Here is a 13,318-nt window from a genome sequence, read left to right as displayed (position 1 = left end):
GGTTGTCAGCTTAATAAGTTTGGGGTACTACTTGTAATTCTGTCCCATAATCCAGTCTTGTCCACTTTCATCTTCACAACCACCTCAAGAGGTAGTACTATTATTACCCTGATTGCACACAGGATGAAACTGATTCTTACAGAAGACACCAAATTGAAGAGATCATCAGGATTCTCCTTTCTTTCTAGGTTGGACCAGAACCTGATACACAAATTCTCTAGGGCTTCCCCAGTTATAGTCCACATTGCAGTTCCTTCTGTCATTTTTTCCTCGGCAAATCTTTTGCTTGTGAAGTATCTCTTATGGCATCCTTCTGTCTCTAATCTGCAAAACCACAGAAACCCAGCCAGTGGGCATCAGGCTGTCTGACTCATGGGTTCTCCTTTTTGGAAGTGGTCAGTAGTGTCTGAAGTCTCATAGACTGCATCTGGCCCCCTGTACCTGTCAGAACCACTGGGAATAAATCCCCTCTCTGCCTGACAGTAATCAGCTCATGCCTTGAAGCATGAAATTTGATTAGCGCTTTTATCTCTGCTGCGTCATTTGGACTGTTATTACAGATCGTAAAATTTACTGTGTCCCACCCTGTCCACCCCTCTGTCAGTATGACCCTGTGTAGGACTCAGCGACCTCCAGGAAAAAAAAAATGGTCGGCTGCTTACTAAGTGAGGAGCTTCGTTCTTTTTCATTTCTATGAGCTTGCATATACAGACCAAGGTAATGCTGCCAAAATAGAGAGCTACTTTCAGGGAATCCTAATGGTTACCGGGACTGGGTTTTGTGCCTTAGACTATCTTAAATGAGGATAGGAGATAGTATAGTTATGTGTAATAAGATCTTTCTTACTGTATTTGCAATGCAGATTTTGTCCAAAATTATAAAAAGAACTACATGTACACTGTAGAAATGTCTGTATCTGGAAATGGTAGCCTATAGTGATTTCTCAAACTGATTTGCAAATTAGAATATTCTAGGAAGATGTTAAAAACACATTTATCAGTCCTTATCTCCTACCATGTGTATGTGAATCCATATTTCTGAGAAATCAGCCCAGGAATCTGTATTGATCACCTTAGACCACTATTCTGGGATGCACTGATGTTAAGGGAGGCTGGCTAGGTCTGCCTGCATTTGAATGCCCAGAAACCAGGCATATCAGACATTGGGTGCCCTGGTCTGAGGATGCCTTTCAATGAACACGAAGTCACTGAAGCTTGGGTAAAGAGAGTTTACTTTAAGAATTTAAAAGGTCATCAGAGGCCAAGAGAGAGAGTCCTGCGGGGCCATGGGGGACAGGGACCATAAGTGGGAGGAGAGTCAGGACAGAGGTTGCATTCTTATTCCTCAAAGACCTTACTCTCTGCCTGTGCAGCACCCAACCTATTCAGGTCAAGGATCTACTACACTGACTGGTTTCTTATTTCATGGTCCAAATTCTTGAGACATGAAGAGTGATTGATCAGATTTGACCCTGGTGCCAGTAGTATGGCTTCTCCTGTGTCCTGGGTTCACTCTCAGTCAAACTGACTGCAGCTCAAGAAGCCAGGTCAGTCAGGTATAGCTGTGATTGGATTATGTACCCCCAGATTCATCTATTGAAATCTTACCTCCAAGATGATGGTGTTAGAAGGTGGGGCTTTGGGAGATGACTGGATCATTAGGATGCAGCCTCATGAATGGATTTAGTGCCCTTATAAAGAGACCCCAGAGAGATCTCTTGCTCCTTCCACTGTGTGAGGATATGACAAGAAGTCTGTGACCCAGAAAAAGGCCTCAGTTGACCATGCTGGCACCCTGATCTTGGACTTCCAGGCTCCAAAACTGTGGGAAATAAATTGTTGATCAGCCACTCAGTCTGTGCTATTTTGTTACAGCAGCCCAAACTAAGACAGACTCCTAGATATCCCCTTGTAGGGCTCTGGAAATCTTCCCCATTAAGATAAATAGGACAATGAGAAAACAGGCCATTGCTTAACATTTATTATGCCACCAAAGACTGACACATGCCATTTTAACAAAAACACAACTCTTACGTGGTCCAGACGCAACTATGGGGGCATGAGTAGCACATTCTTTTTCTATAATCAAGAGGCATGGGAGGTCAAGACAGAATTAGATTCTTTTTTATTGGACTGCCATTCATTCATTGACTCATTAAACAAGTATTTATGGAGCACATATTATATGCCAGGGACTCTTTTGGGACTTTGGCACTATTTTGAGTGCTTGGGATACTTTGATGAGCAAAACAGGCAAAGATACTTGTTTTTGAGGACTTTACATTTTAGGATAGAGAGGAAGATATTAAACAATAAACACAGTAAATAAGTGAATTATTTAGTGTGTTAGAAAGGTATTAGTAGGGGCAGCCCCGGTGGCGCAGCGGTTTAACGCCGCCTGCAGCCCAGGGCGTGATCCTGGAGACCCTGGATCGAGTCCCACATCAGGCTCTCTGTATGATGCCTGCTGCTCCCTCTGCCTGTGTCTCTGCCTCTCTCTCTCTCTGACTCTATGAATAAATAAATAAATAAAAATCTTAAAAAAAAAAAAAAGAAAGGTATTAGTTCTATGAAGGAAAAAGGGGAAAATACCTCAGAGTAAAGAAGGTTGAGAATACCAAGGAAGTGGGTTGCAACTTTAAATAGGGTGGTAAGTGTGGTCTAACGGAGATGACACTTTGACTCCTTCAAAGATTGAAGGAGTTGTAGAGATGTGGAGAAAGAGCATTTCAGGAAGAGAGCACAGTCTAAGCAAAGGCACTAAGGAGGGAGAATGCCAATGTCACTGGGATGGGTGAGTGAGGACATGGTAGTAATAGAGGCGATGAGGATACAACGTATGGGATCTTGTAGCCATTATGAAGACATTGGCATTTTACTCTAAGATGGAAGTCAAGGCAAAATTATAAGGAGAGAGAGAGAGAAACTGACGTGGGGCTCGATCCCAGAACCACTGAGATTATGACCTGAGGCAACAGCAGGCACTTTAATGGACTGAGTCACCCAGGCGCAGCAAAACAGTTTGTTTTCCTATTGTTTTTAGAAGTCTTTATGTATTATGAATACAGGATCTTTGTCAGATGTTTGTATTGTCAGCATCTCCTTCCAGTGCATAGCTTGCCTGTTAACTTTCTTAATGATGATATTTGATCATTCTTAATTTTACTGAAATCTAATTTATCATATTTTTCTTTTTACACTATGATCTGACTTTCACTTTAGGTATATGATCTACTTTGAATCATTTTATATGGATAGTATGAGGTAGAAGTCAGAGTTAATTTTCTTTCCATAAGATATCTTACTGCTTCAGTAGTATCCTTTTTTGGAAAGATAATTCTTTTTCCACTGAATTGCATTGCCTTTTTATTTTTTGTAAATCAGGTGATCACCACATAGATGGAGGTTTATTCTGATCTATTTGCACTTGATCTATTTGTCAACATTTACACCCACACCACACTGCTGTTATTGCTGTACCTTTATAAGTCTTGAAATCAAATAGTATGCAATTTTCCAACTTGGTTATTCTTCTTCAACATTATCTTCGTTATTCTAGGTTCTTTGATTTTCATAAATTTTAGAATGTCTTTTTCAGTTTCCAGAAGATAATCTTGCTGTGATTTTGATTGGGAATAAATTAGATCAATTTGACAAAGATTTGCATCTTAGTAATACTGACTTCTTCCATTAGTATACATTTAATATTTATCTTTTGATTTAGATCTTTGATCTCTCTAGGCAATATTTAGTGGTTTTTAATGTAGAGGTCTTGTAAACCTTTTATTATATTTTTATTAGGTATGTGATCATTTTGATGCTGTTGTAAATGACATTTTTTCATTTAATTATCCAATTGTTTTCTTGCAATATATAGAACTATAATTTATTTTTGTATATTCACTTTATATCTAGCAAACTTGTTCAACTCATTCTTTTTTTATATGAATTTGACTATTTTTAAACTTATTTTAATTGCAGCATAGATAACAAACAATGTTATATTAGTTTTAGGTGCACAATATAGTGATTCAGTAATTCCATGTTACTTCCCTCAGCCACCTCCCCTTTGGTAGCCTTCAGTGTGCTCTCCATAGTTAAGAGTATGTATATATATAATGAAATATTATTCAGCCATAAAAAGGAATGAAATCTTGCCAATTTGCTTTTTAATTCTAACAGTTTATGAATTCTTTTGTATTTTTACCATGCTATTATGTCATCTGTGAATTAATGAGTTTTAAACATTCCTTTCTAGTCATTAGACCTTGCATATCTTATTCTTGCCTTAGCCCTGGCTAGGACATCTAGCACCGTGTTGAAAAGAAATTGTGGTAGTGGACGACCTTATCTTATTCCTGACTTTAGGGGAGAAAGATTTCAATACAACCATTGAATATGGTGTTTTTTGAAGATACTCTTGGTTTTGTAGATTTTTTTTTAAGATTTCATTTATTTATTTATTTGAGAGAGAGAGTGTAGAGTGAGAGAGAGTACATGAGTGGGGGAGGTGGTGAGGGGGAAGAGGGAGAGGGAGAAGCAGGCTCTCTACTGAACAGGGAGCCTAAAGTGAGGCTCCGTCCCAGAACCCTGGGATCATGATCTGAGTCGAAGGCAGACTCTTAACCAACTGAGCCACCCAGACACCTTAGTTTTGTAGATATTTTAAGGAAGTTCCTTTCTATTCCTTGTTTACTGAAACTTTTTTTTTAAATCAAGAACTTGTTTTGAATTTTATCAAATGATTTTTTGGCATCTATCGAAAAGATCCTGTGATTTTTCTCATTCTGTTAAGGTGATAAATTACATTGATGGATTTTCAAATATTAACCAATTTTCTCACTTTTAAAAAGGATTACTCTATTATGTTGAAAATAGACTGGGGAGAAGCCACAGATGGAAACAGGGAGAGCTGTTAAGGGGTTGTTATAGTCATCCAGAAGAGAGAGAATGGTGGTCCAGGCCAGTATGGCAGAAATGGAAGTAGTAAGGAGTGGTCACATTCTCGATATGTTTTGAAATATAAGATTTCCAGACACGTTTTACATGGAGAGTGTGAGGAAAACATTGGAGTCAATAATGAACTCAAGGTTTTGGGGTGGGGTAACTGGAAAAATAGAGTTGCCATCAACTGAGATAGAAAATAATGCACATGAAACAGGTTTAGGGGTGCAGATCAGGGGTTCAGCTTTGGATATGTCAAGTGAAAAGTCAAATGTTCAACTCCAGGGGGCAGCTGGACCTATGGGTCTGTGGTTAAGAAGGAAGATCTGTAATGAAGACATAAGTTTGGGAGTCATCAGGGAATAGATGAGATTTAAAACAATGAGATTGGATCAGATCATCGAAGGACTGAGAAAAGACTGATTCTAACATTAAGAGGTTGGGGAGAAAAGAAGACCCAAGGAAGTTACAAGGAACCACTGGAGATGGAAGAGAAAGAAACCACGAGTGTTTTTACCTGGAAGCCAGTGAACAGTGAATCCAGGAGAAGGCATGCCAAGTCATGCCAAGTGCTGCTAGTAGATCAAGTTAGATGAGAACTAAAAATCATTAGACTTAGGAATGTGTAGCTAACCAGTAACCTTGATAAGAGCAATTTGGGGAGCAGGAACCTGATTAGAATGTTTAAAAGAATAGAAGGAAAGTACTTGACTAGTATACCTAACACTCCTGGGGAGCTTGATACAAAGGAGAGCAAAGAAATGGGACCAGAGCTACTAGGGAAAGTAGAATTAAAAGAATGTTTGTTTTAAAGGTGAGAGAAACAATAGCATGTTTGTATGCTCATGATAATGACCCAATGGAAGAAAAAAAAATCTGATGATGTAAGAGAAGAAAGAGACTTGCTGGAGCAAAATCTTTGGATAAGTGAAGAGGTTGGAATCCAGTCCCAAGTATTCACATGTGAAGGGATTGGCTTTAGATAGGGAAAAGAAATCAACCGAGAGGAGAAATTAATGCCTTACAAACAGAAAATATTTGTGGTGGGCAAGAGTGTTAAGCATGTATCCCAGGTATCTCTGGCTTAGTCAGCTTGAGAATACAGATATAGTCTCAATAAGATCCAAATCTTCATGGCTCTGAGTCCCTCGTCTTACTGCTGGCATCTCAATCATTTCCAGATTTATTTTCCCAAATAGGTTTAGAAACTCAGAGGTGATTCTTATATTTGTACAGATGTGAGTCCTTTTTATTTATAGCTATCAGAGTTGGATGAACTTAAAAATCACATACTCAAACTCTGACAGTTCTACAGGACTCAAGGCCAAGGATCTTTTATCCCTGCTCTGAAGAAATATTTCTTCTTAGTTATGCAAAAATCCCCAGAGTTAGATTGCTTGCACAACCTCTTTCTTACAAGGCAAGCATGTGATTCGGACAGATGCTCATGTTAGTAGTTGTACATCACCAAGAACCACTAACCCCTTTTGACATCAGGCCCCAGCATTGGGTATAGCTCATCATCTTGCAATTCATCCCTTATGGTGAGTTAGCTCTCAGCACTCCAATTATTGCCTCCATTAAGCTGGATTTTACTAGTTCCCTGCTCCCCACCAAATGGCAAAGAAGTGTCAAGGGGCAGAGAAAGGCCAATATCTCCAGGTACTCACCTATGGGGACACCAGAAACTTACTAATTGCTAACTTCAGTGTCGTGGCAGCAGAGTATAGAGAGGAGGACACACACACACACACACACCATTGTACTTCGGCATCTTTTTTTTTTTTTTTTTTTTGCCAAAAAAGGCTTGGAAAAGCCTTTATTTATTTATCGAGTAAATTTGATATAAGGGATGTTAACATGTTACTTTGATACATTTCTATATTTTAATAGGATTCCTGTTATAGCAGTATTTATCACATTATATAATTATAGTACCATACTGTTGTCTATATTCATTATACTGTGCATTAGATCTCTATGGCTTATTTACTGCTCATTGCAAGTGTATACACTTAAACAGCATCAATTTTATTTCCCCCACCCTCATCCCCTGGTAACTACCATTTTACTCTCTGTTTATTCTGAGTTTGACTTTTTTAGATTCCACATAAAACTGATATCATATAATACTTGTCTTTCTCTGACTTTTCTGACATTATCTCATAATGTGCTCAAGTTCTGTCCATGTTGTCATACAAATGGCAAGATACCCTTCTTTCTCATGGCTGAAAATATTCCATTGTGTATATATAACACATCCTTTTAATCTATTCACCCTTTTTTTTGGGGGGGGGGTAGAGTATACTTTATTGATGGTACATGACAAGGTAGGGCTCCCCAGGCCCCTCCCCTTCCTCGGGGCCTGGGATGTAAATTGGAGGTCAGGAGATTCTCAGTGTGTTGGGGGATTAAGTTGGGACAGGGACTCCCCAGCAGCTGAGGACCTCTCTCTTCCTCTTGTTCTTGCTGGGGCTAGTGGTCCAGGAGGCTCTTACTTCTTGGAGGCCATGTGGACCATGAGGTCCACCACCCAGTTGCTGTAGCCGAATGCATTGTCATACCAGGAAAAGCTTGACAAAGTGGTCATTGAGAGCAATGCCAACCCTGGCATCGAAGGTAGAAGAGTGGGTGTCACTGTTGAAGTTGCAGGAGACAACCTGGTCCTCAGTGTAGCCCAGGATGCCCTTGAGGGGACCCTCTAATGCCTGCTTCACCACCTTCTCAATGTCATCATATTTGGCAACTTTCTCCAGGCAGCAGGTCAGATCCACAACTGACATGTTGGGTCTGGGGGAGGGGGACATGGAAGGTCATGCCAGTGAGCTTCCCATTCAGCTCAGAGATGACCTTGCCCACAGCCTTGGTGGCGCCAGTGGAAGCAAGGATGATGTTCTGGGCAGCCCCTTGGCCGTCATGCCACAGCTTCCCAGAGGGGCCGTCCACGGTCTTCTGGGTGGCAGTGATGGCATGGATGGTGGTCATGGATGCCGAAGTGGTCATGGATGACTTTGGCCAGAGGAGCCAAGCAGTTGGTGATGCAGGAGGCATTGCTGACAATCTTGAGGGAGTTGTTATACTTCTCATGGTTCACGCCCATCACAAACATGGGGGCATCAGCAGAAGGAGTAGAGATGATGACCCTCTTGGCCCTGCCCTTCAAGGGATCCCCAGCCTTCTCCATGGTGGTGAAGACCCCAGTGGACTCCACAAAATACTCAGCACCAGCATCACCCCATTTGATATTGGTGGGATCTTGCTCCTGGAAGATGGAGATGGACTTCCCATTGATGACAAGTTTCCCATTCTCAGCCTTGACTGTGCCATGGAATTTGCCGTGGGTAGAATCATACTGGAACATGTACACCATGTAATTGAGGTCAATGAAGTGGTCATTGATGGCTACAATATCCACTTTGCCAGAGTTAAAAGCAGCCCTGGTGACCAGGCGCCCAATACAGCCAAATCCATTCACTCCAACCTTCACCATCATGTCTCGGGGACGCGGCTGGCACTGCACCGGAAGATGTGGCTGTCTATTGAACCGGGAGGAGCAGAGAGCCTCTATTCACCCATTGATGAGCATTTAGGTTGTTTTCATATCTTGGCTATCGTGAATAAGGCTGCAATAAATGAGAGAATGCTTATATCTCTTCAAAATCCTGTTTTCATTTCCTTTGCGTATATACCGAGAGATGGAATCTAGATCATATGCTAGATCTTTGGTGGCACGTTAACTGGTTCAACCACTGTTGAACATTATGAAGTTGACCTCGGACATTTTATATCCCCTTCTTACCACTTTACCAAGCCTCATTATCATCTAAGTTCACCAGCTGTGTTATTTATAACTAAATTCCAGAATTTGAGACTTCACCCCAGGAACTTTTCCCCCTGTATGCAAAACACGGAATATAAATGGATATATTGGGGGAGGAGAAGTGGGATGACCTAACTCATTCAATCCATATGGGATCGGGGCAGCCCTGGTGGCTCAGCGGTTTAGCGCAGCCTTCAGTCCAGGACATGATCCTGGAGACCCAGGATTGAGTCCCACCTCGGGCTCCTTGCATGGAGCCTGCTTCTCCTTCTGCCGGTGTCTCTGCCTCTCTCTCTCTCTCTGTGTTTCTCATGAATAAATAAATAAAATCTTTAAAAATTATATTTAATAAAAAAAATCCATATGGGATCAGAACAAGGAATGTTTGCTAAAGTGCATACTGGCATGAGGCTAAGATCTTTTGACAAGGACATATAGACCATTTAAGTCTTGTTCTTTCTAGGACACTGACAATATTTGCCTTTATGGCTTTTTTCTAACTGTCATGGCTAACCAGCCCACATTTGTATAGGCTTAGTTTTCCTTTACTGATGTCAATTAAATCATAGGTGCAACGGCAAAGTTTCACTGGCCAAGTTGCCAGGATTTTAGATAAGTTTCAACTTCATGAATTCTAGAACTTTCATATTAATAACCCAAAGGGAAGTGTGTTTTTGGACAGAAATTGATGAGGCTTGTAAAAATCACCAGGAGAGAAAACTCAGTGTTCCTTGATACCCCTTGTTTGTCTCCTGGATGATTCATGAATCTATCAGTAGAATCCAGTTGATTTGCTTTAAAGTTATCAATCTGCCTTTCTCTGGTCCCCAAGCATATTCATGTATTATAATGGAAATTACACTGTTGAAAAATCATAACACGATTGTTACTTGTCAAGATGACCATGAGCATGATTCCTATGGATCTGGCCTTTTCTTCCATGCCTCTGTGGCGGCTCTACTGATTTGTTCTCAACTGATTTGTTTGATTCCTGGAGAGCTGGCTTCAGAGAGATGATCTATTCCTTGTGCCCTGTCAGGCTGTGGGGACAGCTGGGCTCCAAGAAGCTCCAAAGAAATGTCCATTGCTATTGCTTCTTTTAGCTGGGAGTCCCCACCTTTGTATTCTGTATCCAGAGTCTACTGGCTCAGCCTAGATGCCATCTCTTTACCAGAGGGATTGTAGGTCACAGTGATAGCCATTTACCTAGCATTTTCAAAATGAAGCATTTACACAGGAGAGCAGAATGTCTTCCTCTGACATCCACATCCGTGGATAGATGTCTGAGTAATGCATACAATGTCCTACTATCTATGGTGTCATTTCCAAATATACCTCCATTTGCATGGTGTGGTAGCAAAAGCTTTGGATTAAGACCGATGTGGTTGGTTTAAATCCCAGTTTTGCCACTTACCCTGTGACATTGGGAAAACGACTTTTCCTTTTTATGATATTCAATGTTCTCATCAGTAAGAAACAGGATAATAATACTTTCCTCGCAGTCCTGAACGAACTTGAGCAGAATCTGGAACATGATACAGACTCAATAAATATTCATTTTCTGTCCTATGAAAGATTTTTAAGCTCGAAGTTAGAGTCTCCATGAAATTCCAATGCCAGATAACCACACAGAGCGGTGTAACTAGATAGGACCTTGTAACTCGATATTTATTTGTTTAGTGTTGTGAACACAAAGGGCTGATTTGTCCAGACCTGGGTACGGGTGATGATAGAGCAAAGAACATACCTGCTGACCAAAGCACCTTGAGGTAGAAGCTGCCCCTAACCCATCTTATAGGTCTCTAAAAGGCACAGATTGGTGCCTACATTGAGAAAGTCCTAGGTGACTATGAATTAACTTCAGAATCATCTGGGTTTGAAATCTTAGATTCTAACTGACAATGTTTCAATTTGAATTTACTTATCCACCCAGAGGCACAATGGCAGTGGAGCAATAGTCCTCTGGGTGTTTCAAATGATATATATTTTTTAATATGGGAACGATGGTTTATGGTTAAAATGGGTTCACAAACAAAATCTGGTGAATCCCTAGCCCTACCACAACCCCGAAAGGCTGCTCACAGTAATTTGATTCTATCATCAAGGAAAGGTATTCTGGAAGAGATGAAATGATAAGACCAAGGTCTCCTGTTGAGGGTAGTGAAATGGAGACTTTTTGTCATAGCAAACTCCCACTGGGTATTGTTACTGAAATCCTGCTAGACCAGCGGTTCTCAACTGGGGTGATTTTGTCCCCCAGGTGACATTTGCCACTGTCCAGTGATATTTATAGTTGTCACACAGCAATGTGAAGTGCTCCTGGCATCTAGTGGGTCGAGGTCTGGGATGCCTCTAAACATCCTACAACTCAGGACAGCCACCACAGCAAAGAATTATCCTGCCAAAATGTCAACAGTGCCAAACTTTAGAAACCACAATAGACCCAAATATAACTTTGCCAAAGATGAGTGAGAAATGTGCCCCAAGTTTTCTGAGTTCCCTTGAAGGGAGTTGAGTTGTATTCTAAGCATGTTCTATGTTGCTGAAAAAAATGTAACGTTCCTCTTGGCAGAAATGTCATTTGCTTCTATGGCCTTGGAAAACTCCTCACTTTTATGTTTTGTCTTCTTTTTTGTTCATAAACTCTTATTCTTGTCCCCCTCTTTTGTGGAGACAAAAACTCTTGTGGGCTCTTCATTTTTTTTTTTAATCTCTCCAAAACACTGGATACATGACTCCCTAGGGACTCAGTACTTATTAATGATAATCATAAAAGGGAGAATTTATTGAGCACATAGTATGTGTCAGGCAATTTCCTAAGCATTTTATATTTATCATGTTGTTCTAATTCCTCAATGACCCTATGAAATGTGTACTGTGACCCCCTCTATTTTTTTAAATAAATTTATTTTTTATTGGTGTTCAATTTGCCAACATATAGCATAGCACCCAGTGCTCATCCCATCAAGTGCCCCCCTCAGTTTCTGTCACCCAGTCTCCCCCCCCCACCTCCCTTTCCACCTCCCCTAGTTCATTTCCCAGAGTTAGGAGTCTCTCATGTTTTGTCTCCCCTTCTGATATTTCCCACTCATTTTTTCTCTTTTACCCTTTATTCCCTTTCACTATTTTTTATATTCCCCAAATGAATGAGACCATATAATGTTTGTCCTTCTCCGATTGACTTACTTCACTCAGCATAATACCCTCCAGTTCCATCCACGTTGAAGCAAATGGTGGGTATTTGTCGTGTCTAATGGCTGAGTAATATTCCATTGTATACATAAACCACATCTTCTTTATCCATTCATCTTTCGATGGACACCAAGGCTCCTTCCACAGTCTGGCTATTGTGGACATTGCTGCTATAAACATCAGGGTGCAGGTGTCCCGGCGTTTCACTGCATCTGTATCTTTGGACCTCCTCTATTTTACAGATTTGGGAACTGGGACAGTTCTAAAATCTAACATGCTTCTACATAGAATTAGTAAGTGGTGGCATTGAGATTTGTAGCTGAGCTCTGGAGTCTGGGTGTGTAACCGTTTAGTGACATGATTTCATATGCTTGGGCAACTTTCAAGGCTGTAGTCAGCTTGAAAATCCTGTAGAGTGGAGAAAGCATCAAGCCCCAGTGAACTCATTTCTGGGGTGCTTTAGGGTTCTCTGCAGGGCAAGAAGGAACCAGGTAGGGATAATGGGTATGGAGCTCCTATGAAAAGAATGAAGTAAGATCAGCGAAGCCAAGAACTATATTGGAAGGAAGAAAGAACTTGGGGAATAAGATGGCAACAAGTAAGCTCTTCCCTGGATATTCTCATTTCTCCATTCTTCTCTAGGGTTAAAAAAAAAAAAAAAAAGGCAAAGGAGAAAGCAACAAAACACCACACCAAATGACCAGGCTGTGAGTCTTTCAGCTTGGTCCACTCTTGTCCCTGCAGGGTGTGTCTGCTGCTGCCTTCTAGTCCACTTGAGCTGCACTGGCCATGACATATTTCAGCAGAACTCTCCACAGCGGGTTCTCGTGCAGGTAGTACTTGATTAATGGTTTTTGCCTCTTGCTATTCATTAAAGACTGTTTGCACTGAATGTGCTGTCAGGTTTTGCAGGATTCCCCAGCTTGAAGGATACACTCATGCTGAAGAAAGAACAGATTGGAGAGTTGGGAGGCACTAATTAGAAATGCCTTAGAAAGACGTATTGTGGACACCTGTCTCGCCTATTCATTCACTCATTCACTACTCATTCATACATTTCTTTAGCAAAACATGCATCAAGTCCTGTGTGCCTGAACTTGTGTAGCTCCTTGGAAAACAAAGATAATAAAGGCATTGATGGGAAACATGACCATGCCAAGGAATGGTTGCTACCTAAGAATGTTATTGCTCTAATGAACGCTAGAGAGTGGGAAGATTTTGGAGCACAGGCTACAGGCTTCAAATCTTGGCATTGTCACTACCTATGTGAATTCAGGGAAGCTATGTAGTCCCTGTTTCCTTGTGATAAAATAGGAATAATAATGAATGTCCCTACCTAGAGTTGTAATTATTTAAATTGTAA

The sequence above is a fragment of the Canis lupus genome, chromosome 9 (genome assembly GCF_048164855.1).
Source record: "Canis lupus baileyi chromosome 9, mCanLup2.hap1, whole genome shotgun sequence".
NCBI lineage: Eukaryota > Metazoa > Chordata > Mammalia > Carnivora > Canidae > Canis > Canis lupus.
Note: the sequence above shows the minus strand (reverse complement) of the source record.